Source organism: Mus musculus, chromosome 11 (assembly GCF_000001635.26).
Source record: "Mus musculus strain C57BL/6J chromosome 11, GRCm38.p6 C57BL/6J".
Classification (NCBI taxonomy): Eukaryota; Metazoa; Chordata; class Mammalia; order Rodentia; family Muridae; genus Mus; species Mus musculus.
In genome coordinates this window covers 71,413,493-71,439,923 of record NC_000077.6, presented here as the reverse complement: position 1 = coordinate 71,439,923, position 26,431 = coordinate 71,413,493, and the positions used below count along the sequence as shown (strand labels likewise).

The 26,431-nt window shown below is 46.2% G+C and overlaps 1 long non-coding RNA gene across 1 annotated transcript; it reads left to right on the top strand.

Moving 5' to 3' along the window:
• The first annotated feature begins 3,439 nt into the window (after positions 1–3,439).
• Positions 3,440–11,386, top strand: Gm16013. The gene is made up of 2 exons (XR_388799.3): positions 3,440–3,783; positions 9,784–11,386. It is a non-coding gene; the product is annotated as a predicted gene 16013 (long non-coding RNA).
• Positions 11,387–26,431: the final 15,045 nt, after the last annotated feature.

Sequence of the window (26,431 nt, the reverse complement as noted above, 5' to 3'; positions counted from 1 at the left end):
CAGCTGGCCCTAGCTGAGCTTGCCAGCTTACTCTGTGCACTGGGAAATCCTGGAGGCTGGAAAGGAGGGAACACCCAGCAGGCACACAGGGAGCCTGGTCAGGGACACCTTAGGGCTTTGGGGATAAATCTTTCAAGGAAGAGTCACCAAGGCTTAAACTAGAGGACTAACGGGTCCTGTTCTCCACTCCCTCACAAGAGCTGATCAAGGACCTGTGGTTACCTCCCTCTCCTCGAACCCTCCTGTCAACCTTACATGCCACCCCTTCATGAACAGTCTTAGTCCCTGCGACTCTGTCTTCTGAGGATCCTCATTCTCCCAGCTCTGGCCATCTCCTGTGGACCTTCCTGGTTTGATGTCACATTCTCCATACAACCTCTGTGGCCACCTCCCACCAGCACCCCAGCTCTGGACATCCAACTTCCTACATTTGTATACAGACTACCACCCTCAAGAGCATAGGGATTGAATTTCTCCAGGACAGGAGCCTACTCAATTCAATCAAAGGTCAACTGGAGTTGGGTTTTGAACTCACTTGCCAAATAGATGGCCCCCAGAGAGCAGGATGAGCCCATGACTGATCCTCAGCACACGGGCGGCAGCTAAGGGTGCTCGGTGAGAAGAAGTGGGCCATGAGGAGGTTCTGACTTCCTACTGTCTTCCATCTACTCAAGACACATAGCCCCTTGAGGATCAAAGACATAACAGGACAGAATTCCCCTAGATGAGCCCCCCAACAACCCAGACCCCATACCTGGAAATAGGTAGTCAGGCACAGGGAGAGGCAGGCACAGTTATGGACAGAGCCACGTCAGAGGCAAGTCTCCCTATGATCAGTGCTGTGTCCCTTTGTCCACATGATGGGATAAACTGGGATGCATGGCATTTGTATCAGGCTTAAGGAGTGCCTGGGGCCACTGTAGGTGCTTCACACTGGCTTCTTCCATCAATCCTTTCCACGGTCCTGTAAACCCAGGAGCTATGGCCATGAGTGTATTTTTACAAAAAGGAGTCAGGATGGGAGTGATTAAGAAACTTGGCCAAGGTCACACAGCAAATAAACTAGAAGCTGGGGTGGAAATTGTGAGTGTACCTGTGGCCATTTGACACAGAGATCAACGCTGGTGTGTTGCTCACTTGCATGCACAGGAGTGCTCACCCACAGGAACTTCCCTGGCCTCCAGGAGGATGCTCAAGGCAGGGGTCAGCTTTCCAGGGAAAGGGATAACCCAGATGTGTTTCTAAGCGATCCCCTCAGTCATCTCCATCAGCCACATCCATTAGTGTTACTGATGGAACTATTGCCCTGAGCTTTTCAAATACATAAAACATCCTGAATTTCTCCCACACTGAGATAGTTGGTATGGAGAAAGCATATGAACATTTGAGTGAAGAAGATCTGAGTTCTGGGGTCAGTCATTTCTGATTCCCTTGTTAACTGTATAGCCCTGAGCAAAAGCCTCAATCTTTCCGAGTCTATGTGTGACTACCCAGAATATGGTGAACTATCTCAGCACACACACAATGCTGAGCACTAGGAAGTAGGAAGCAGATGGATATAAAATATACTCTAAGGAGAGCAGCAGAGGGGGCTGGTTAAAATGGGGACACAATGTCAGGTATCCTCAGACTGCACTGGAGAGGCCCGAGGCAGATACCATGTGACTAGAGAAGCCCAAGCTAGAAGTGTATGGGGAAGACTTAAGTAGGGAAGGGCAGAGGGTTTTCTTCATGGGGCTTAGGGTACAGGTACTGAAACAGGGCTGTGAACCCCAGAGCTGCAGAGCACTAGGGAGCTTGAGGACCAAAGGCCATCTTACAGCATCTGTCCTGAGAGTTGCAAATGCCACCAGCAGGTAAGGAGGGGGACGTGACAATTAGAAAAAAAAAAAAGACTTCAGAAAGACCAGCATGAAAAACTGGGGAAGGTGTTTAATTCACCCCAAGGGTTCCCTTTCAGAAAGAAAACACTATTCATATTCAACATGCTCTCTCTTGCCTTCCCTCTTCCAAGATAAAGTAGAGATAAAAGCATAGCCGCTGGGTGAGAAAGGCTAGATAGACCACTCATGAGCTGAGAGCATAGAGTTCTCAGCGGTGGGACTGTAGTGCAGTTCCCAGCACCACATTGGGCACCTCACAGCTCCAGGGCATCCCTGCCCTCTTCTATCTTTTAAGGGCACCTACACTTACGTGCACATACATGCACACATGCACACATAGCACGTAATTTTAAACATAAATCTTAATGGTTTAAAGCATTGCCTGCAGAGATCGAAGCGTAGCTTAGCGCCTGGAAGGTTACTGCGTCTACAGCTGTGCGCCTTGCTGTTCTCATCAGACACCGTCACAAGCATTTCCTTCTTTCATTAGAATTCCTTCCATCATTTTCTAATGATTCATAATTTACCAGATGGAGACACCACAGTCTACTGTTGCATCTCAATGGTGGACTGTTGAGACCGGATCTAATTTAATGCTGCAGCACACATCTTTGTCTCCATCTCTGCTGTCTTATAGGGTGTGTTTGTAGAAGGAGAATTCTGAAGACAGTATAAATGCCTTAAGGCTTTGACAGGCCCTTGCTGAGCACTCTCTTGCCACCTAGAAATGAGAATCTATCTAACCACAGCCTGTATATGACAGTACTTAAGAGATTACACATGTCTAGATTATAAGGTTGAGGAGTTTTGGCTTTAGTGTAGTTTCAAGGAAAAGGATGCTCTTTACCTTTCCTCAGCCTCAGGAATGGCTAGACTTCCTGTTTGTTTGAAGTGCTGGTTGCCTCATGGCAGTCCCTGCCAGTAATGAGCTAGGATGCCCATAGCCTGCTCCTTGTCACTCCCTGCACTGGAGCCTGGGAGGTGGACAAATGGCTCTGCTTGCTGCCCTGGTTCCCAGAACCCACTTCCTAGCAATACAAGGGAGCCATTTGTCATTCTGCCACAGAGCTCAGCTCTGCCAGACATCTCATTCCACTTGCCCTGCCAAGGACACGGCTTGGAAGGGCTCTCTTGAATCTCGGACTTTGTGGAACAATGGACAGAGAACTCAGAGACATTGGGTCTAATTTGCTGGGTAACCTCAGTCTAGGTTCTGAGCATCTTTCCTTAGACTCTGACATCACAGGTATCATCCTTCAACCTCCACGGTACTCAAAGAGAAAACACGTCTACCTTGTTCCTCCTTATGGCCAGAGCCTGACCCACTGTGAGGTTGAAAGAAGAGAGCTAAAAAAAAAATCTTATTTCTGGCCATGTGGAAATAAATTGTGCTGTGAAGGGCAAAGCTGAGGCTGGTGACACTGATGTCAATCTGAAGGTTTCAAGACCATTCACCATGTCCTGAGGAAGTGCAGGCAGGTCCAGGTGAGGTCAGCATGCATAATGAGACAGCATAAAAGGAAAAGGCTGGGGGGCAGAGGAGGCCTCCAGTGCCATCTGTGGACTCTAAGCACCAGCCTGCTGTGGGGAAAGGTGGCTCCCCACAGCCATCGGAAAGGCCCCTCTCCATCCACTGGAGGCTACAGGCAGTCAGCTCTTCCATGGAAGCCTGCTTTTCTAGATGCTCAGTTTCTGCTCTTTCCTGAGAAAAACATGTAGGGGAAAGGTTTGGAGAGGGGTGACCTGCAGATTGAAGAAACAAACAACAAAGAGAGCAGTTGGCTTCAGAAACTCTGGGAAGGGAAGGGAGCTTTGTTTACCTCTTCCCCCCCCCAGGTGTCCCGGTTTAAAGGAAAGCCTCCAACTGACCAATAATCTTTCTAAAAGGATGACAAACAAGGTACGTTGGAGCTGCGCGTGGGTGTGTCTCCTAGTCCTGACGCAAAATGAAAAATGCAATTCTATTTATTTCATTGCTTTTTGAATCTGACTAGGGATTTGATTTTGTTCTAGTAAAATTGCAGCTTGCAAGAGCCTCGGGTGCCAATGCAATTCCTGGAAACGAGGGATAAGATTGTGCACAGAAGACTCAAAAATAACTCTGTGCACCTCCAAGGGATTTGCGTCTTGGCAGGGGAGAAACTCACCAGCATCCTGCCCTTGATTGCTGGTGAGCCCAGGGCTGGCAATGAGATCTTAAGCCTGCTAGCTGTAGGAAAGAGGCGTGCTGGCCTCTGGATTCTAGTGACCTTGCTATCAGAATGCTCTCTGGACCTTTGAGGCTGAGTGAGAATAGAAAGGCAAAAATCCTAGAAACAGGCATCAGCAGCATGTTATACACAAGTCTGTGGAACAGATGTTTAGCAGTGTGCCGGTCTTGACCCTCTGTGCTCCCAGGATTCACGGTTACCTCAGTGCGCAGTGAGAACCCACCTACCACTTCTTGCTCAAGAGACTCGCCCTGCTTCTTTAGCCCCTGTCTTTTTGCTGGCTTGGTACTCCAGGGCATTTTTTTTTTTTTTTGCTTTTTGAATCTGACTAGGGATTTGATTTTGTTCTAGTAAAATTGCAGCTTGCAAGAGCCTTGGGAGCCTCTACCAGGCCTTCATGTTACACCCTCATTCTTGTTCCCTTACAGAAGCCCATCCCCCACACTGGTGTGTCCACCCACTTACCCTTTCTCTCAGGTGCTAACACACCTCTCCACAAATCAAATCTCAGAGGCCAGGCGTCTTGGCTGGTGTCCTGAAAATTTTGCAAACTTGAAGGCTGGTGGCAAGGAGTTCTCCCTGTGATCATCAGGGGCTGCATATCTGCCCCCTAAAGCCTCTTCAATTCAAGTACCCTAGGTTTAGTCACACAGCTCAGGGTGCTTCAGGCATCCCTGCCCAGTTGTGGTGCTGAGGAAGTACAGTCATCCAGCCCACGAATGTCTCCTAAGTAGCAGTCACGCACTTGAGCAAGGGGCCATCTGCATTCAGTGAGTAAGGCAGGATTGTCCTTGCTCTCATGAGGCTAACTAATAGCATGAATAATCAGGGTGTGCTATCGCAGAGGAGAACGATGTGTCATAAGCGTAAGTGTTTGGGGCTGGGTACAGTGGTGGGCCAAGGCCCAGGGTTCTATTCATAATGCTACAGGCATGCAAAGAGAGACAAAGAAAGAGTAGAATAGGACCTTCTTCAGTTGGAGACTCTGAAAAGTTTTCATTGAAAATTTGATGCTTAAGCTAAAAACTGAAAGACCCCTGGAGATATATCAGGAGAAGAGAAGAATGGTCTAGGCAGAAGAAACTGCATGGACAAAGGCCCGGAAGCCAGAGGCAGAGGGCACAGTGCATGCAGGGAATTTCAAAGGTTGTTAGAGGTGGCGTGCAGTGAGCTGGAAATCAAAGGATGCTACGGATGCTACATGAGTCTGTCCTGTCCCAAGTCACATGAGCGGGCTGCAGGAGCTGTTTTTAAGGATTTCTGTTTTCTCTTTGAGGCACAGAAGTTTCACTGAAATGCGTTCAGCAGGGGAAAGATGTGAGCAGTTCTCAAGGACACGGAGCAGAGCTCTGACCTGCTGTGAGCGGCAGAGTTGATCTCCATTTTACATTCTGAGGCCCTAAGAGTACAGGACACTCTCACAGCGTGGGAGCATCTGGCTGCCATTCAGAGCAGGTTCCACAGCAGTCCTGGGGGCTCCATGCTGTTGTGATCTGTTTCATAGGACACACTCAAGGGTGCAACTTGCCTGAGATCTGGAAACTGCTACCCAGTAGAACTAGGAAAGGAGCCCAGGCTGGCAATCTGCAGGGCTCAGCTGGTAACTACCAGGTTATGGTGCCTGCAGCACCTTTTTAGTCAAATGAAGCTTTAAAGACTTGAAGACAGCAGCCCTGTCTCTCTTCTTTTTAACCCCCAAAGGGAAGAAAGAAGAGGGAGGAGACATTCAGCAAACATCTGCTCTCATTAAGCAACTTGCCCAAGGTTCTGCAGCTGGTCTGACTCCACAGTCCAGGGTACCATGAATACATCAAATGTTCTGAGGTCTTCTTCTGTCTCCTAGACAGTGTGTTATTGGTTGTGCCTCCTGGCATCTTCATCAGAAAGTCTGATAAACACTGTAGTGTCTCCTGGAAGTCCCTATTCAAAAGTCCTCTGACAAGTGTTTCCTGGAGACCTCTATATTCAGCCACCAAAAAGCCATGGCACTAATACTCAACCCCTGCCACGTCCCACTTCTCTGTCTGATGCTCGGAGTCACACATATTGTCAAATGTCATGCAGAGTGTCACAGGAAAGGATCTTGAAGCAAGACAGAGAGCTGAGCTTGAACCCGTATTACACACCATAGCTGTAGGACCCTGGGTAAATCCCATCCCTTCCCTGTTCCTCGTCTTTATGAAGGGCCTTCTATCCTCCCCTGTTATCATGGTAAAGAAAGATGGCCTGGAGAGAAGGCTCAGGAGTTAAGAGATCTTACTGCTCTTGCAACAGATCAGAGTTCAGTTCCCAGCCCCGATGTGGGTGGCTCACAAGCACCTATAACTCCAACTCCAAAGGGTCTCAAGGCTCCTTCTGGTCTCTTCAGGCACCTACACACATCTAAAACAGAACAAAGCAAAATAAAAATAAAAACATTTACAAAATAGTAAAGGAAATAGACAAGCCTTACACAGAGACAGGGAGGTCAGACTCTCTGGGTCCATCAAACTTGTGCAGAGACCAGGGGCTGGAGATGGAGTCTAGGGGAACTGTACTTCCAGAGCCAAGACAGGCTCTGAGATTCCATCCCTAGTCCTGTAAAAATACAAAAACCAAAAACCAGTATTGGAAGCCTTGTCCCCAAGATCTCCTGACCCTCAGAGCTCCAGCTTCCCCTAACTCACATTCTCTCACTTTACCATAACAAGCCTTATAGCTTCCAATCCTTTCCCTGGGAAAGACAAAATAGCTTTTATCTTGACCCTTGTGAGCGTTGCTAGGTATCAAACCCAGGACAAAGGGCTGAGAGCTTATTTAACATATCAGAACAGACCTGGCAGCCAGGTTCTCCCTGCATCCCTCAGTCCAGACCTGTCACAGGGTATGGCTGGAATACTCAGTCCTCTATCCTGAACTTCTCTAGCTCAGGGAATGCCTGCCATTCCCTTGCCTATATAATCCAGCCATATAATCCACCGATTCCATTCTCTTGGCTCAGGCTGTCCCCCTTGGTTGGTGGATTCTCCCACATGTCCCTGCCTCTGGCTGTGCTCTCCCTTTTGTCTATAAACATTTTCCTCCACCTACCTAGGAGCAGTCATGCCCTTCCTTTTCCTTCCCTTCCTTCCTTCCTTCCTTCCTTCCTTCCTTCCTTCCTTCCTTCCTTCCTTCCTTCCTTCCTTTCTCTCTCTCTCTCTCTCTCTCTCTCTCTCTCTCTCTCTCTCTCTCTCTCTCTTATTCATCTGGTGCAAAAGCCCAGGACTAGCCATGTTCTTTCCTTTGTATTTATTTATTTATTTATTTTTATTTTTTATTTATCATTTAGGCATCCTCCTATCGATAGAGCTTGACCTTGAACTGCCTTGAACTCTTATCTCTCTCCCTCTTGCCAATTTGTCTCTACAGATGGAAGATCTGGGATTTATTTTTCCATGGATGAGGACTGTGCCAAGAGTCCTCCAGTGAGAAGGTCATGCTATGTACTAGATTCTTTCACCCTGTAACAAGATACCTCCAAGAATAGTGTTAAATTGCTTATCCCCCTCCTCCCTGCCGCTCGAATGCTGGGATCACGCATGTGTGCTTTAGTAGTGTGATATAGAATCATTTACTAAGTGGAATGAATGTTCAACCAAATTTCGTAGAGACCACAGAGCCAGGTGGCAGAATAGGGAGATGACCATCAAGGAGGGTAACCCAGAGAGTCTCTGGTTCCCAAAGATCTGCCCCAAGGCTCTGTTTCCTGATTGGTTTGTGAAAGCTGATACTGGAGAAAGCATAGAAGCTGAACAGGGTTGCCTTGTCCTATATTCTTCTGTTACATAACAGCATTGATTGCCTGTATACTCCAAGCCATCAGAGTTTTTCCTCTTGCATGCAACTAAGACATCCACTGCTTTTGAATAGAGAATAAGATGAGATAGCCAGATACGTGCTAACAATGTTTGTCTCTAGGTAGGGACTCTGTAGATAACTTTTCATCACCAGCTGTCCCACATAACTCCCCAGTCATACCTTGTTTACCTGTTTGCCCTCTCCGTGCTCCATTTTCCCCACTGCATCCTAGTCTGTGTCCTTATGAGGCCAGGGTCTTTATCTTCTCTATTCTGCAACTCAGCCCAGTTTCAAGGAGGCCCTCGGTATCTGTCCAAACAGAAGGACGTTCTCACAAGAAACTTCATTCATAGGGAGGGGAACCCACTCAGAAAGGTCAATCCATATGTCCAGTAAGAGGAGCCCGGGAGCTGGGTCTCTGAGTGCTAAAGGATCTACCTCTCCCAGGCTGTCCCTCAAACCCATCCAAAGTCATGTCTTAGTCCCCCTGCTTGACTTACTCTTCCCTGGTCTGAATTCCCACTCATGCCCTGTGTATACACTCAGGAGCTGCCCCTATCCTTCAGGCCTGTGCCTGCATCCACTCCAGGCCTGGAGCACTCTCCCTCTGAGTCCTTCCTGGCTGCCAACCTCCAGCCATCCTATGTATCTCAATGTACCAGGTCTTCTCCATAGAGCTGCCCCAATTCCCTTGCTGAGTTGAGCTGCTCTGCTCTAGCTTCCCAGATACCCTCATCCTTCTTGTTTTCTACTGCCTTTCTTGATGGTCCACACTCGCCCACCCACCTCTCTTCTACGCATCCTCATCTTCCAAGCTCTATAGAGACAGATAACACTGAACTCAGAAAATTGCCCCTTGTGAGCACTGGTCTTGCCCCTGAAACCTCCACCTCCTCCCAGGTAGCCTCCTCAGCGAAGGCTGAACGCCTTGCCTCGCCTCAGCCCCTTATCGTCATATGGACATTTGACAGGGGCCACTATAGGCTCTTTGGACACCACTCTGTCCCTTGTCTATAAGTTTCTTACATGTCTTCCCTGTGTATCTCTCTGGATCATCCAGTTGATTCCCTTCCAGAGGCTGACCATGCCCAGAGACCTACACATCTTACATTTTGTGCTCTGCAAGGTGAAGATTTGTGCCTCCTTGACTATCAACAAATGGCTTCCCCTGCTCTGCCTTCTCTTCCCATCTCTACTTATGCCTCAAGAAAGTAAGGAGGTGATGCTTTCCCAAGTGTTTCCTGCACTCGGGGGCACTGCTGTTCACTCCTTGCCACCACAGCACTGCCCTTCCATAGACCTGCTGAGGAGGCCACAGCTTCTCCCCCCACTCCTATTCCCCATTTGGCAAGACAGAAGAGATGAAGCACGGCTGAGATTTGAACTCAGACCTAGGTGCCTTGAGTACTGCCTTCCTTGTGGGGCCCAGCTACTTGAACACCACCCACCTCCCTTTCTGAGGTTACCACCTCTGCTGCTGGGATCCACCTGCTTCCCCCCTACCCCCCACCCCAGCTTGTTCCTCTGTATTCTTCAGCATCCCCTCCCCTATCCTTGTGCAGGAAGCTCCTTTCCCCAGGGCTGGGCCACTCAACTTGTAGACCCCAGGCTTCACTAGGGCAACAATGGAGCTTCTCTCAAAGGCCCCGTGCCCCAGTTTTAGCCAGTGGATGCTCCTTAAATCCTTAACAAATGAGCCCCCTGGGATGGAGCAGAGGGCCTGACTCTCGCTTTTCCAATCTGGAAAGCTCTCTCCAGCAAGACAAAGACCTCACATTACTCAAGGATATAAATCGACAGTTTCAAAGGCTTAATCCTTCTGCACTCGCCGCAAACCCATACACGCACAGAAATAAATACATTTCTTTTTTTAGGAGAAAAAAAGAAGGCATTTCATGGCATCATAAACATCGCGCTTTATTTTTCATCTCACGGAGCCTGTCTGGGTTTGGTTACGCTCGGGAGCTCGACGAGCACTCAGAAGCCAACACGCATAAGAAAAATCACGTCACTGCCGCCACTGAGGCGCACGAAGGAGCAGTCGCGGCTCTCCGCGTCCATCTGTGTGTGTCCAGCGGTCATCAATCACTCCAGGAATGGGACCTGCGTGGGTGGAGCGGCACTCTGGTCCTCGGTAAATAGCAAAGAAATGTGCTCAAAGAGAGGCTGCGAGGGCACAGGGAGGTGTAAGTGATGCAGAGTTAAGAAAGCTGGGACATTTTCAGGGTCTTTAAACCTGAAGAGCCCCAGCGCCCAAGTGCTGGCCTGGTTCCAGGTCGGCTTGTCCTTTCTGGGTTCATCAGAGGCTGCACAACTCAGCCAGAATCTGCCTGTGTGCAATCCTTAACTCACCCACGCCTCTTTTCCTCTTCTGCCCTGTGTTACAGAAGGGTGTGAGGCTCAGCCCTGTTCCCTCATTATTTGCAAATGACCAGATTTGACTCTACGGTTTGAGGCAGACAAGGGAGAGCAAGCTTGGTGGGCAGAAGGTCTGGATTCTCAGCCCTCTCCTAAGTAGGCATTGGGCCCTTCCCAGTCCTGTATCTTTTATAATATGGCCTGTGGGAATGGCCCTTGTCAACTGTAAAGAACTTGGCAAATGCCAATGCTCTGAGAGTCATACTATGTTTACTATGCCCTCATGCCTGTGTTGAGAGGCTAATTCTCCACGTGGTGATATTTGAGGCTGACCCTCTTTGGAAAATAGAGTTTCATGGGAGCAGGACCCTGTTCTGATAGGAGGAAGGGCCCTATAGTGTGTCACATCATCCCTACAAAGCTGTTAACAAATGTGTACTCACCACAGATAGGGAACTGACCACGGACCTAAGTACGGATACTACCAAAGTCCAACTGGTTAAATCAATGAGTTTTATTGAAGTTAGTTACAGACGCAGAAATGACTCAAAGGCAGCTACATCACCACAGCTCACCACAGCATGAGTGACAGCTCACGAAAGCTGGGAATAGGGACTTATGCATAACCTGCAGGCCACTCAGCAGGCTGGAGAATGTTCTTTCCAGCTGGCTCAGTTGTTCTATGCCTCCTCTAGCCAGCTCGTCTGATCTCTGCTTCTTCCAGAAAAGAGGCCTGGTTTTTGAGAGTATCTCTTGTCAGGCCTTACAGCTTATATATGCTTGGGAGGAAGGGCCTAGAAAAGCTGGTCAGTTTTAGGAACTTCCTGAAGCCTTTTAAGTTGATCTGGGGAGCCTGACCTTAATCTTCTACCCCAGGATGTCAGGATTACCTTGGCGAAATACAGGTTCAGCTTCCTAGAATGTCTTTGCATGCAAATCACACGTCTTCAGAACCTTAAACCTCAGCCAATGAAACTTCAACCTGAGAAGAATCCCTTCCCACTTTCTAGAGTTCTATATATAGCTCTTGATTCACCCCAAATTAAGTATATGTACACAAGCTGTTTTGTTGACTATCATCCAAGAGAGCTGTTTTCTAAAAGAGCTGTAACACTGAAATCTTTGGAGACCTCCCTCCATCCCCTGGCATTCACTATCAGACCTAGATCCTGCTGATCCACCAGTTCTGGACTTTATCCTTTCTCTCCTGCTGTGCAAGAAAAGACGAGGACCTGGGAACTCGGCTCTGCTCCACCCTTCCCTGCTTTGTGTGCAGCAGTGCCTGGACATCCCAAGGGCGGAAGCAAAAAACAGAACCACACTTGACAAGCTTCCCTGCAGAATTGAATGTCCTTTGTGTCCCCTAAGACACAAAGAATATTTTGTGTCTCAAGGGACTTACTTTGAAAATGGACAGTTTTGTCTTAGAGAAAATTAATGAATAGACAATACCTGTGGTGGTTTAAATGAGGAATGTCCCCTGTTGGCTAGGGTATTTGAAAACTTCAAGTCAGTTTCAAGTCAGTTGTGCTATTTGGAGAGGTTAGGATGGTATACCCTTGCTGGTTGAGGTATATCACTAGAAACAAAGTTTGAGACCATATAGCAATGGTTCTCATCTGCTGGGTCATGACCTCTTTGGGGGTAACCTATCAGATATCCTGCATATCAGATATTTACATTTCAATTCATAACAGTAGCAAAATTACAATTACAAAATAGTTATGATAATTTTATGGCTGGGGTTCCTACAACCAGAGGAACTTTAGTAAAGTATCAAAGAACCACTGCTATCTATATAGCTTCACCCCACTTTCATTTTTGCTCTCTCTGCATCCTATGACCTCCCAGCTTCCTGCTCTTGCCTCCATCTGCTGCTTCCTACCATGCCTCCCCTTTAATGAGCTCTTGTCGCATAAATGTATTTGGTCACAGTGGTTGTCGCAGCAACAGAAAAGTAGCTGATGAACCAACCTATAAGAAAAGGCACCAGAAAGCTGGCTTCCCTTGACTCCTTGTGATGGTTACCTTCCTGTCAAGTTGACACAAGCCGGGGTCACCTGGGAAGAAAGAAGCTCAATTGAGAAAACACCTCTACCTGACTGCCCTGTGGGCAAGTCTGTGGGGGCATTTTCTTGATTGATAGTTAACGTGGGAGGGCCCAGTCCACTGAGACCAGCATCACCATAGAGCATGTGATCCTGTGGTGTGAGCAAGTTGAGCAGACCATGAGGAGCTAGCTAGGAAGTGACATTTTTCCCGGCCACTGCTTCAGTTCCTACTTCTAGGTTCTTGAATCTCTGCCTTGTGAACTCCCTTGGTGATATAGTCTGTGATTGGAATGTGCAAACCAAATGAACCTTTTCCCCCTCAAGTTGGTCACAGCAACAGTAATCAAACTAGGACAGTCCCATGTTGGAACATAGTGATGACATGGGTGTTGGTAATCCAGGAAGAGGCTCTCCTCACGACATTGATGTCCACTGATGTCCTGACACTGAGACTTCTGAACTGTGGGAAATCAAAGGCTATGACTGAGCTACGGTTTTTTGTTAGAGTGTTTTGTTGTGACAGGTTCGGTAGAAAGAGGGCAGCATGCTGGCTCGCTCTCAGATCGTCAGGGATATACAACCTGCACCCTTAGGAAGGAAAGTCTCCAGGACAGACCTTCAGAAGCCTAAGTCCTAGTGTCCCTGGTCGTGGCTCATTTTGGGGCCCTCTGTGTTCTAATCTCATCTTTTTCTAAGGATGCCAGTCAGACTGGAATGAGGACCACTCTATGGCCCCCTTTGTGTTAGTTACCTATTACTTGTAAGTTACTATCTCCAGATACAGTCACCTTTGAGGCACAGGTCATCAGGGATCAACCCATAAACATTTGTGAACATGTAACTTCCCATGGCAGTATTCAGTACATGCCTTTCCTATAAGGAAGGTCGGAGTCGAAATTTGTCTTTTCCATACATACTGTTGTTGGTCATTCAAATTTCTCCAGCCACCTGGCAACACTGGTGAACAATGTCTACACAAGTATGTGTAGACTTCTCCCACCACAAATGTACTGTGTGTTCGCAGAAGGTCTGTAGCAGCACTGGAAGCCACACAGACATGTATCAGGAGTCACATGATGTGTTTACATGATGAAATGTCACACCACAGCAATATCGAAGCGACAACTGCACACAACACCCTAGATGAACCTCACAAACATAAAATTGAACAAAAGAAGCTGAACCCAGAAGAGCAAAGGTGATGAACAAAGGTGATATACAAACAGGCAATGTTGAGGAAGACATAGTCTATGTCAGCAGTCCACACAGTGTTCATACCACAGGGCAGGAGGTGCAAAGGAACCAGAAGGGCGTACAGAAATGCCCCATTGCTTCATCTGCAGACTGTTTAAACCCATGCAATCTCTGAAAACTCTACTATGCACCAAGGGGGAGAAAAATTTGGGGAAGATACCCGGTGTCAGCTTCTGACCTCTGCACACATATACATACATGTCCATCCACATCCATACCCAACACAAATGCATACACAAATAAAGATATAGTGATTTAAGTGCTTTATTGGGGTGAGTGAGAAGTCTCCGTAGCAAAGAGCACATATTGCTCTCCCAGATGATCTCATTTCTGTTCCCAGCACCCATTCTGGTGGCTTGCAACTACGTGTAACTCCAGTGCCAGAGGATCTGGCACCCTCTTCTGGCCTTTCTGGATACTTGCACTCACATACTCATATCCCTATAAACACACACAAAGACACATAATTTAAAAATATTGAAGTCTTTAAAAATGTGTTTTAGGGGAAGTTGTGGGAAGATAGTAACTCTTCTGGAGAGAAAAGTCTTTTTTCTAGAATGTCTTCTATGATGGTTTGAATGAAAATCACCCCCTCTAGGCTTATCTGTTTGAATATTTGGATACTCAGTCCACACTGGGTGGAACCATTTGGAAAGTATTAGGAGGCACGGCCTTGTCAGAGAAGGTGTGTCATTGGGTGTGCACTTTGAGCTTTTAAAAGTGCATGCCATTCCCAGTTAGCTCTCTCTGCCCCATACTTGTGAATGAAGATGTGAGCTCTCAGGTGTTCCTGCTCCAGTGCCTTTGCTCCGCCATCATGGACTCTAACCCTCTGAAACCATAACCCCAATTAGACAGTTCCTTCTACAATTTGCCTTGGTCGTTGTTACTTTGCCACAAAGTAACTAAGACAGCTTCATAAAGAGATATTAAGTAAAACCCAAACCTCTTCCTTCTGTGTCTAATGTCCCAGTGCCAATTTATGCTCAGCTCAGGTTGACCTCTGCCACTCTCAGGCACCTGGGACCTGATATGAGCTCTCCCAGTGCCTGGCCATCATGAAGTACTCTCCATTTCCCCAAACTACAGGCTACAAAGGCTGCTGCATTCTGGCATCCGTTCCTCAGAAGATTCACCTCCCTGACTTGCTTGCCCTTCATAGAGCCCTTTGTTGGACCAAGCCTGTGAGTAGAAGCACTTTCCTAGTCCCAAGCCAGGAGGCAGATGGCACGTTTCTGCACCCTGCCCCCAACTGCTGCCTCTTTTATAATTTGTAGGATGTGAGACTACACCTGCTCCCTGACCCTGATCCTCAGGAGAAGGCGCGCTTTCCTCTGACCCAGATTCTGTGCCTTTGACTGTGAATAAAGAAGTTAGACTTATGCCCCCAGAGATTGAGGCTTTGCAAGGCGCTTGCTCAGATCAGATGAGAGAAAGAAAGCAGGTCTGCTCAGGGTCTGAGGTCATTGTTAGTGGGAAGAATGCTGGCCAGAGGGGCTACAGAAAGAGCCTGCTCTCGTGGGCAGCCCTGGGAAGAATGCATCCTGCTCAGAGTTTCAAGGTGCCTCTTCTGCTTCTTTTAAAAGCCTTATGGAGGTGCAATTTACCTACCATAAAATTCTCCTTTCTAAGGGCACAATTCCCTGATCATTGGTTTATTACAGAGCTGTGCAGCCAGCAGCACAATCCAATTTTAGAGCGTTCCCATCCCTCCCTAAAGGAATGGCTGTGCCCATTAATGTTCACTCCGTTGTTCCTGAAATCTACCCCCAAGCTCTACCAACCACTAGCCTACTTTCTGTCTCTGTAGACATGCCTGTTCTGAATATGATACCATTCCCTGCAAATGGTAGGTATCATAGAGCATGTGGGGGTTTTCTGTGTGGCTTCTTTCACTTAGTGCAATGTGTCAGAGGCACACTTGCCAGGGCTTACAGCAGGACTTAGGTCCTTTTCACTGTCTTGTACTCTTCCACTGTATGGATATACCACATCTGGCTCGCTCATAACCCAGAGGATGGGCGTTTGGGTTTCCCCCACATTTTCAGCTATTCTAACTCCTACCCCCATGAATATTGCACACAAGGCCTTCTATATAGATGCTATATTTTAAGCTCTCTATAGATACTATAGTTTTTATTTCTCTAGAGTTGATACACAGGTGTGACATTGCTATTTCGTGTGGCCTCTCCTCAGCATTATGAAGAACTGCCATATTGTATTTCCAAAGCAGCTTCACCCATCACTCTGAATTCTTATCAGCACTTACCATTGTCTGGGGCTTTGTTTCTAGTCATCACAGTGTGTATGAAATGGTATCTCCATGTGGCTTTCATTTCCCAGGGGCTGTTTATGTGTTTATTGTACTTTGCCTAGGGAGACCTATTTGTTAACTAATATAGAAACAAGGGCACCCCGCCCCAAGCAAACATGACTGTCTAAAAGACTGCAGTCATCACTCTGCCATTTACTGAGCCAGTTTAATACAGCTATGAACATCAATAGTGTGGGGCAGTGGACTGTGCCACCAGATAGAAAACCTGGTAAGGTCAAGCAGGTTCAGGAACCCTGACAAGTCTCATAATTGAGAACGGTTCCAGTCCAGGAACACATGACCAAGACACCCCATTGAGATGACTGTGACAATCAGTCACTTAGGAATAATACCTGAAGTCCTTCCACATGCAGATGAGGCATCCTTAACATCATAGACCAAGACAATTGAAAGCATCTGCTTCTAGATTTCAACCCATCCCCAAATGTTTATAAGATCCTATCCACAAGGAATAAAGTACATGAGTTAATTCCCCAAAGGCCATCTGGGAGTGCCTGTCTTATTGAGCTGTAACACTCCAGGGAAGAGTTTTCTCCCTGAGACTTTGGCCTTCGCTGGACTTCGACCTGGCCTAACCACGTGTGAGAACCTGACTGCACTTCCTGCTCAGTGGCCCTGATGTTGGCCCCTAGCTGCCCACTGCATCTAGCTGCCTGCCACCTATTCTCAGGCAGCAGCAGCTGTGGAAGAGGCCCTGTAGTCCACCTTGCTCTGGCTTCCCCTCTGAGAGCTGTAACTCTGGCTGCTCCAGCTAGGCCAGAGCAGCAGATTCCCATGAACAGTGTCTGGTACACAGACCTACAGACTGGCAACTATGTTGGGAACACAACATTCTGCATATCTTAGCTAAACTTCATTTCTGCTATCCATACCACATTTGGTAGATGAAGATATGGAGCAGGACTTGAACTGGGAAGAACTGACACCAAAGTTGATGTTCTTCAATCCCCTCCTGTGTTTCTGTAGCCAGACATGTTCTGTCATCCTATGTCCATGAAATAAGTGCTCCAGTCCTTACCCATCAGAGATGGGCCTCAAATAATGAAGAATTTCTCAGATGCTACCTGCTTTAGAGATTAGCTCAATCTCCCTAACCAGCCACGAGCCTGTTCCATCAATGTTCTATTTCAAGACTAGATGGGCAAGTTCAGAGAGGTCAGCCCTCTGAGTCAAGTTCACTCAGCAGAGCTGACAATCAAACGAGCCAGTCTGTTTCTGGAACCTGAGACCTCACATTTCTGAGGTTGTGCTGTCCCTGATCCAGAAAAGGGGCTGAGTTTACTGAACTTACAATGATGAAATAGAGGCCAAGCTATGTTTGTTCTACCCCACCCCCACCCCCCACCATTATGATGAATTAGAGGCACATCTCCCCTCTGCCACTTTCCCATTCTGATGACATAGAGGCAGAACCATGTCCCCTCCTCTCCTTTGTTCTGATGAAATATAAACAAACCCCCTCATACACAATTCAAACCTCACTCCTGTTCACCCTAAGAAAAATAAGTCCTTTGTTATTCTCAGAACAAACCACAATTATCAGGAATCAGAGCCTGGCTGGCACTGCTTTCGGGCTGGCTGACTAGTGTGTGTTCAATGCTGCTGAAACCTCTGGGACCCAGGAGACACTGCACACCTGCTAAATTGGAATGTGCAGCTTAGCAAGATCCACAGGCACTCCATATGACCCTCAGAGATGGAGAAAGAGCCCTGAGAACTGGTGCTCACAGTGACAGCTCCAGCCCTTCTCTGCATACTGATCCTTCCTTGGACACCTTAGGGAAGTCCTGCTCCTGAGCAAGTTTCTTCTGCCAACCTCACTCAGAGCTCTGCAGACACTGACTGCAGGTTCACACCCAAGTTCCTCCCTCCCAGGATTGCTCTGTGTGCAAGCCTGGAAGCCCTTCCAAGGGTCTCGGCAGATCTGGACTATGTGTGGTTGTTTACGGCAAACAGGTGTGGGCCACATTTCCCCCAATCCCTCATCATTTCCTTTACTCACACCCGTTTATATCCATCTACTTGCCCACCTATCTGAGGTGTGACTTGGGAGGCCTAGCTTACACTCTGCCTGGGGACAATGATTCTGTGAAACACTCCTACCAAAGATATGACCTTTGGAGAAGGACCCTGATAAGTCCTGTATTTAAATTATAAGACTCCTAGGGGATGGAGAAATGGGTCTATAGTTAAGAGTACTTACTGCTCTTGTGAAGGACCTGGGTTAAGTTCCCAGCACTCACATGGTCACAACTCACTGCCTCTCCTAACTCCAGGAGCTCTGGTGCCCTCTTCCGGAGTTTTTAGGTGACAGCACAATAGGCAAAACACTCATGCACATTATACAGACACACACATATGTATACACATACACACACACATTTATATGTATATGTAAGTCTTAATATATCCAGCATTACCCAAATATATTGACTTATAAAATTCCTGTTCTCAAGGAATCACAATAAATTGAGTATTACTAGAAACATATCCCATAAAATGCTACTATGGACACAGAATCCAATTACCACTGTCAAAGGCCAGTGGGACCTAGGAATCTGTATTTCATCACACTATCCCCCCTTTCCAGGAGCTGTTACTCCAGAGGCATCAGTGTTTTAGAGCATAGCTCAGCTCAGGAGACTGACCAACTCCATTTCCCTGGCATGCCGTTTCCACGGTTCATCCACTGGCGCTCTGTTAGAGATGCTCTAACACGTGCACGGGGCTGTGATAACACAGAGCCAGAGTCTTGACAGCTTACTCAACAGAAGGTGTTTCTCACAGTTTTAAAGTCTTGGAAGTACAAAATCAAGATCTGGCATATTCAGTGTCTGGGGAGGAACCGCTTCCTATTCCTAGTGGCTATTCTTACAGTGTATTTCCATGACATGAAGGCGAACAAACAGAAGTGTTTGTGTACACATGTGTGTTCATATGTGGAGGCCCCAAGTCAACCTCAGTCACTCTCCACCTCATTTTTTTTTTTTTTGGAACATGGTCTTTCATTGAATCCAGAGCGTATTAGTTTTGCGAGGCTAAGAGAAACATCAAATTCCAGAGACCTTTCTGTCTCATGCCCTCAATCCTGTGATGTGTACCTCCACACCACACTGTTTTTCATGTGTACTAGGGGTCTGAACTCAGGTCCTCATGCCTGCATAAAAACCACTTTACTGACCGAGCCATCTCCCCAGACCCCTAAAATCTCCTACCTGAGGGCATGATCCCACTTTTAGGGTTCTAACTTCGTGACCAAATCACCATCCCTAAATCCTCCCTTCTTGATGCTACTATCTTGTGCTTGAGATTTCAACACACCCAATTGCATTCCACCCTCAGAAACCCAAACTGTGTCTCCTCCTTATCTGAAAACTATTACATCCTAGTAGACTTAAAAGTCTGCACCCATTTCAGCATCAATTAAAACAACTGAAGTTTTAAGTGTTATCTCATTATTATCTTAATACAATACAATGCAATACAATACAATACAGTACAGATACAAGCAAAACTCAAGTGTGCCTCTGAACTCAAACAAGATCTGTATTTCCAAAGCAAAATGGTGGGCTAGCAAGGTGGAGATTCCTGGAAGTATTAAGGGACAGGATTGGCTGGGTGCAATGGCATGCACAGGAAGATTATTTGAGCCAGGATTTCAAAGCCAGCTTAGGTAACATAGTTGATACCAGCTAGATAGATAATGATGATGGATTGATTCATTGACTGATAGATGATAGATAGATAGATAGAGTGAATCGGTGGGTCTCAATTTTCCTCTGAGCCACTGGGGTGGAGGTTACACCCCCATACATAGTCAAGGTCCTACCCCCCATACACAGTCATACAGGTTAGGGGCTGGTCCCCAAAGTTCCAAGTGTCAATACTCATACATCTTTGCTGAATGTAGGCCAAGCCCACAGCTCTCACAGCTTGGACTGACAAGCCTATGTTTCCCTGGAGCTAGAATCAATCGCTATGCCTCTGCTGTTTGGGCTCTTGAAGACAGGTGGTCCCCCTGGATAATGATCTGGCGGAAACTCACCAGTTCTATGCCTGAGTTTTACTCCACCAGCTCTGGCCTCAGACATTGAGGTGCAGGCAGCCCTGTAGCCAGGCTCCATGCACATGCTCAGTGCAAAGTCAGAGAGGTAACTGCCATGGCCCATAACACACTGGGCCCACGGGAGCTGGAGTGACCAGCAGCACCTGTGGCCCCTTCTTTGAAATGTTCTTGCAGTCTCCATATCCCCTGTCCAGTAGGTAGGTCCTTTTATTTATACTTCCTGCCATATGCCAGATACTAACCTCATTTATATGAAGCATAGCATTTAATACAAAGAGCTTTTTAAGTGAAAATACCCCTTTCTGCGTTTAATATCTCAAGGAACTGATGCATTGAAATCAAACAGATTTATCCATCTTGGTAGCACATTAGCTCATAGAGCCTAACTCTGGTGTTTGAGATCCTAATTTATTATAATTGCTGCAGACTACTGAACTTATCAAACTATAGAGCAGCTTTGAACTTGTAGTTTGTATTCTAACATCCCCTATGGGGAAAAAAAGCATCTGGCTGCAACTAGCCATTTGCTCGTCTTTTCTCCCCCCCCCCCAATTTTAACTTGGGTGAGTTTATTTTGGTATATAAGCCTAACAGCTACACTCACTCAGCACCATGCCAAGAGCTTTACATAAGCTTTCTTTTTAAAATAGTGTTTTTATTTATTCTTTGAGAATTTACATTTACACAATGTATTTTGATCGTATCCCTGTACCACTACCTCCCTCTATCTCTCCCTAGTGTCCTAAAACCATCATCTTCCCAACTTCATGTCCTCTTTTTTGTTATTTATAACCTCCTAAGTGCAATTAATGTTCCTTGTATGCTTGTAAAAACATGGGGATGAGGTCATCTACTGGAGTGTGCCCCCAAAGGAGAGTGACTCTCCCTCAGCAATCATCGACTGCTAATAGGTCTATTAATAGGTCTCTGCTATCCACCACTCATAGTGGAATTTTGATTGGCTTGATCTTGTGCAAGTCTTGATCATGTAACCACATGTACTGTGAGTTAATATGTATAGTATCCATGGCATATCCAGGGGTCAGCATTTCATAGCTCTCCTCATCTATCATCTCTCACATTTTCCCCATCAACTCTTCCACCATGAACCTCGGATGGAAGAAGACTGATAGAGATGACTCATCCCCAGTTGAGCATTCACAGTTACTTATACTCAGCATGCTGACCAGTTATGAATCTCTGCATTAATCATTACTCACCGCAAAAGGAAGATTCTCTGGACAAAGTTGAGAGCAGCACAAATCCTTAGGCATCATATTTAATATTAAGCAAAAATATTTAGACAGTTTGACAGCATGGCTATTTTAAATGACAGCAGTAGATTCCCTTTAGGGTTTTTTTTTTAAACTAATCTCCCTAATTATGGGTTTTTGACTAAGTCTACAGTACCAGGCATGAAACTTCTACTGGAAAGCAAGTCTAACATCCACTCAGAGAGCAGTTGGTTACCTGTAACTGTCATGCCAATATGCATTAGTGGGTACATTTTGCCAGGCAGGTCAGTATAGTAGCATGCAAGGTCCGATGTTGTGGGAAACTATTGTCTCCTGGCACTGTGTAAGCCAGCTGGCCCGTAGAGAGTTACCTGTCACTCAATGTTGATTTCACCAAGTCCTGCATTCAAAGTGAGTGGTAATTTTCAGCAATGAGTTCTTCCCATCAATTTATTGTAGGCAATCAAAAGCAATGGCTATAGACTTTATTGTTTGGGGTGCCCCTGGGGCCTCAAGGAGATGGTTCCTAAACAATAGCCTTTGACTTCCATTTAGATGGCTAGGTAACCAACATTTTATCAGATAGCATTGAACTGTTCTAAACAAATCCCTTTACAGTTCATCCTGAGATTTCACAATCTTTAGGTTTGGTTTCCTTTCAGGTTTTCAATTCTATCTTTGAATCCCTTGCCTCTTCTTGCATGGTACTCTAAGCAATCAAGAGAATCCAAGCCACACCTTCAACACTTGCTTTGGTATTTTCCCAGCCAGATATCCATCCAATTTGGGCTCTTACAAGCTCTGCCTTCCATAAAACACTAAGATGAAAATACAACTCAGGCAAGCTCCTGGACAAGTGATAGCAAAGCTGGCTTCTCCTTCTTGGTCAATAACAAACTCATTTCAATCTAAGGCCTCATCAGAATGGCCTTTGCCACCTCCTGATGTAGAAGTATTCCTATTCTGATAGAAATATGTGCAGCACAGTTCATGGGTCAGAAACATGATTCCTTATGTGGCACTGAGTAGAGGTAACACTAGTGATAAGTATTTGAGCCTTGGTGAAGAAGAACTTTAGAAAATTCCACCAGACTCCTCCCCTCCTGGAAGCCAAAGGTCATAAAAAACATAAGCACTCCTCCCCTCCAGAAGGGAGGGGCTAATTACATTCCTCAGACCACCAGAGCTCATAGATATATTCCGAGGTGGACTGTTGACCACCCACCTCATTCCCTATAGACCAATCAGTTTAAAAGTCACACTGTTCTGCCAATCACATTGTGCCTAATGGCTGCTTCCTGGAGAACTGTAGAAAGGCTTGCTGGACTGGCTGTGTATGGTGGTTCTCTCTCTCCATGTGCAGTGCGACCCCAACATGTTGGAACAATAAATTCTTCTTGCTTTTTGCATCGATTCCTGGCTCTGCGTCATTCACTCAGGGAGTCCCTGGTAAGCCAAGGCTCCCCAGAGGCTTACAATGGGATACCACTTTTATGAAAGAACAAAGGTTTTAGAGTGGGTGGGAGCTTACTAGCATGGGAGTTACTTGCCTGCAGAGACAATTTCAGAGTTTTGGTTTCTTTGAAAAACACAAAAAATAGTATAAGAATGTGTTTTATTTCAGTCCCAGATGTGGGATATGGGGCTGCTTCAGACTGTCCTCAGCAGCTGACTGTGATTTGTCTTGTGCTCTAGCAGGGATGTCATTTTGCCAGCTGCAGATAGTTTCTGTGATTGTTTGATGTTTGTAATTCTGGGGAATTTTCAGAGGGTATATAAACACTAGGGCCCTGAGAGGCAGGATGGGAGGTTGTTGGGTTTGGTTGTTGTCACTGGTCATTGTTGATTGCAGTTTGTTAGTAGTCATGCACAAAGAAGAAATAAGAAGAAATTAGATATCCTAATGGTGACGATCAAATTTGCCCCAAGGAACTTGACACCCCTAAATGGGCAGGAAGTTGTCTAAGAATGATATCACCCCATTTCAACCCCTGACTTTAATCTGAGTTCTTTTATCTAGTGTTAGGGAGTTGGAAAAGGGTGAAGAAGGGTGGAAGAAAGAAGGACCCACAAATTAGCAAAGAACTACAGTTCCCTATTGAACAATGTAAATGAAAAACTCTCTTAGCCTCTTATGCCTCCCTTTCACCTTCAGCCATGAGACAAAGCAGCAAAAAAAGCCCTTGCTGAATCTTAGCCCCTTGACACTCGATTTCCTATTCTCCAGAACTACAAGTTTCTTTTCTTTATAAGTTACCCAGTCTCTGGTAATAGCTTTGTGATAACAGAACAAAATAGACTATGGACCATCTATGCTTCTAAACATTTTTAATGTCTCAGATACTCTAAGATATCTCAGATACCCTTTGCAGCTCTCCACTGTTTTCTTCCAAGGCCTCATCAAATCACCTTCAGCAGTCCATGCATAACGTGGGCTTTCACTAGCATGTATCCCACCACTCTCCAGCCTCTGCAGGGTATCCTGTTTGAGGGTCAATTGTATACTTTTAGAAATTTGTACAGAACTACCCACCTTTTTGGTACCAATATCCTGTCTTAATGCTACAAAATAAATTTAAGTCCCTGGGAAAGCAAAGTCTATGATAGTTCTTACTGATCCCAGGATCCCTTGCACCTCATAGAGCCAAGCACATAACAAGCCACTGTGATCAAATAAATGTTGTGCTCTCCAGGCCTGTGTCCTCACCTGCCCACAGAATGGCTCATTCTGTACTGATATTACCCATTGATTCTTGACTCGAGAAAATTGAGGTAGTGTTCACCATGCTAACAAAGTATCTTGAGGACACAGCTCAGGGTGGAAGCACAGACGACCCAGATTAAGTGTAAATTAAGTCATCTCCCCATACCTAGATTCTCATCCGCAAAATGGAGCTATAAGACACTCCCTCCCCATAAAGTTCTTTCTGGATGTTAAATGAAAGCTTAACTCAGTGCCTTTACAAAGTAGCCACTTATTTGATTCTAGCTGCTGTTATTAGAATGGTAATCGTTGGTGATAGGTTCTTAGAACAGATTAGCATCCCTGTGGGTGGTAAAGGGCATCAGCCCTCTGTCGATGCTCCTGCAAAAGGGTGAGGTTCATTCCTTCCCTTTATGCAAAAGGACAAAGGCATGCCTCACTTGGGCTCCAGCAAAGAGCTCTCCCCACTACCACTGGATGGGGAAAATGGATTCATTTTCATTCATCTTCCAGGGCCTCTTTCAGCTGACACTAGTAACAGAGCTTCAAGCATTTGATATTGGCTTGTCCTGATTCATTACTTTGGTCTCTTCCTGTATACCCACACCTCCAGTGGCTGAGCTACAGAGCTGGGCTCCAGATGGTCCCCATCAGAACTCCAAGGCTCCCCAGGCTAGTGGAAAGTACTTGAGTTGCTTCTTGGTGACTTCAGGTCTTGCAAAGTTATTTCCTCCTCTAATTTGCCCTCTCATTCCCCAACAATGCCAGCCCTGCAATGTCACATAGAAATGGCCACCAGGGAATGACTTTTAAAGCAGCAAATTGCATCAAATGCAGGACTGTGTGAGTCCCATCTTCATCGAGGAATTTCCCTGTTTGGTTTGGCCATCCAGTGGAGCATTAGACAGCAGTTTAATCATTATTACCAGTGCTGCACTGTGACTCTCAGGAGAAGCACTAAACTGGAATGAAAAGGAACTGACATAATTAGTCTGACACAGTTCAATAGGGAACTATTACACCAAAGGTAATGAGCTCCAGTGATATGTTAATGTTATTGTAAGAAATTATGCCAGCGCAACAAAGTGGCTTTGGGTTGGGGGTGGGGGAAGGGACAATCTGGGAATTTTCCCAGGCAGTAGACTAATGAAGGGAAAGAATTCAAGAAGGCTTGTAAAAAACCTTTTCTCCCAGGTATCTGTGGTCACTTGGGGCTGAGGACCTGTTACCCAGGGTACAGGGACACGGCTGAGGCTATGTAGGCAATGTGGTCACTGTCGATACAGAGAAGTGACTGGATATTTGTTCAACTAGGAAAATAAAAGGATCAAGAGAATCGCTCTGAGCACTAGAAATCAATGCAGAGATATTGTGAGAGCAGTTCCTTGTGTAGTTCCTCAGCACCACACAGTGTAGGGATTGGTATTTGGCTGCTTTTGAGAAGCAGAAGGACACACTTACAAAGCAGGGACTCGGATACCCGATAACCGTAACTCTTATCAAGGAACGTAAACCTTAAAGCCTCAGCTTCCTCATTTCTTAAGTGGGTACATCAGTGCCTACCTTCAAAGCTGAAGTTAAACCCCGATGCTGCCACTAGAAATAACAGGAGTACAATGAAAGAGGACTAACACAATGCTGGCCTTTTGTCCTTGCGCCTGGACAAGCTCTGAAGATGCTGCCAGGTACCAGAACCTTCTGATATCAGCATCTAACCTCACAAGAAATGCTGTCTGTCTTGAATGAATAGAGAGTTTTTCTTGCTATTATTTCTCAAATAATATAGTATTAACAACTATTTACACAGTATTTATACTGCATTTTACATTTAAGCAATCTGGAGATCATTTAAAATACACATAAAGATGTCCAGGGGTTTTATGTAAACACTATCCCATTTTATGTAAGAGTCTTGTGCATCTGTGGGCATCTGGAATCTGGGAGGGAGGCCCTGGAAGCCACTTACTGCTCCAGAATATACACTGTCCATGATTAATCACTCTTGTACTCATTTCCATTCCATTGCCCCATTCTCTCAAAGCAATCTCGGTGAGCTATAAACAGATGTGTTCTTTGCTCCATTTTACAGATAGGAAGATTGAGGCACCACAGATCAAGTGTTGTCACACAGCACAGGTCAGGCAGAACAAGTGTAAACTTTAATACCAATTCCTGGATCGAGGGCTATGTTCCTGGGATGCTTCACCCTCCACAAACCTCAGCACAGGGTGCAAGGGATGCTTGGAATGAACCATCCAAGCTGGGACCCTTCTTTATATCCTACAAAAGGGAGTTCCAGTGGAGGGAAGGGATATCAATCCACCCACAGCACCTTTAACCCCAAATTTGTCCTGCCTGCAAAACGTACAGTGATAAAGATGGAGCAGAGATTGAAGGTAGAGCCAACTAATGACTGACTCAATTTGAGACCTGTCTCATGTGAGACAGCCCACCCCCAACACATTCTGCTATGCCTGCAGACAGAGACAGAGACCTACAGCCAAACATCAGGCAGAGCT